Raw genomic sequence first — 319 nt, forward strand, 5'->3', positions numbered from 1 at the left:
AGGAGATGACGCAATTAAATGATAAATAAATCATTATCAATCATCATCAAGACAAAAATCCAAAAGTGATCTTGAATGCTACTCACATGGTCAAAAAAAAAATTTCAAGAAAACAATACCGACCCCATTTAATTGAATAAAATCAAAACTTTTTTTCCCGCCATTCCTGGCCTGAAAATTCAAATAGCGAAGCCGATGCGTAAACAGTTTGCTAAAAAAAAAATTAACATCAAAATTTTTCGTAACTGTAAAGGTCCTAGTTTATACCCCAATACTTTGTCAATTTTGTGAAGATGCATAGTTAGAGACAGTCTAAGAG

This window comes from Penaeus monodon, chromosome 23 (assembly GCF_015228065.2).
Source record: "Penaeus monodon isolate SGIC_2016 chromosome 23, NSTDA_Pmon_1, whole genome shotgun sequence".
In the NCBI taxonomy this organism is placed as follows: domain Eukaryota; kingdom Metazoa; phylum Arthropoda; class Malacostraca; order Decapoda; family Penaeidae; genus Penaeus; species Penaeus monodon.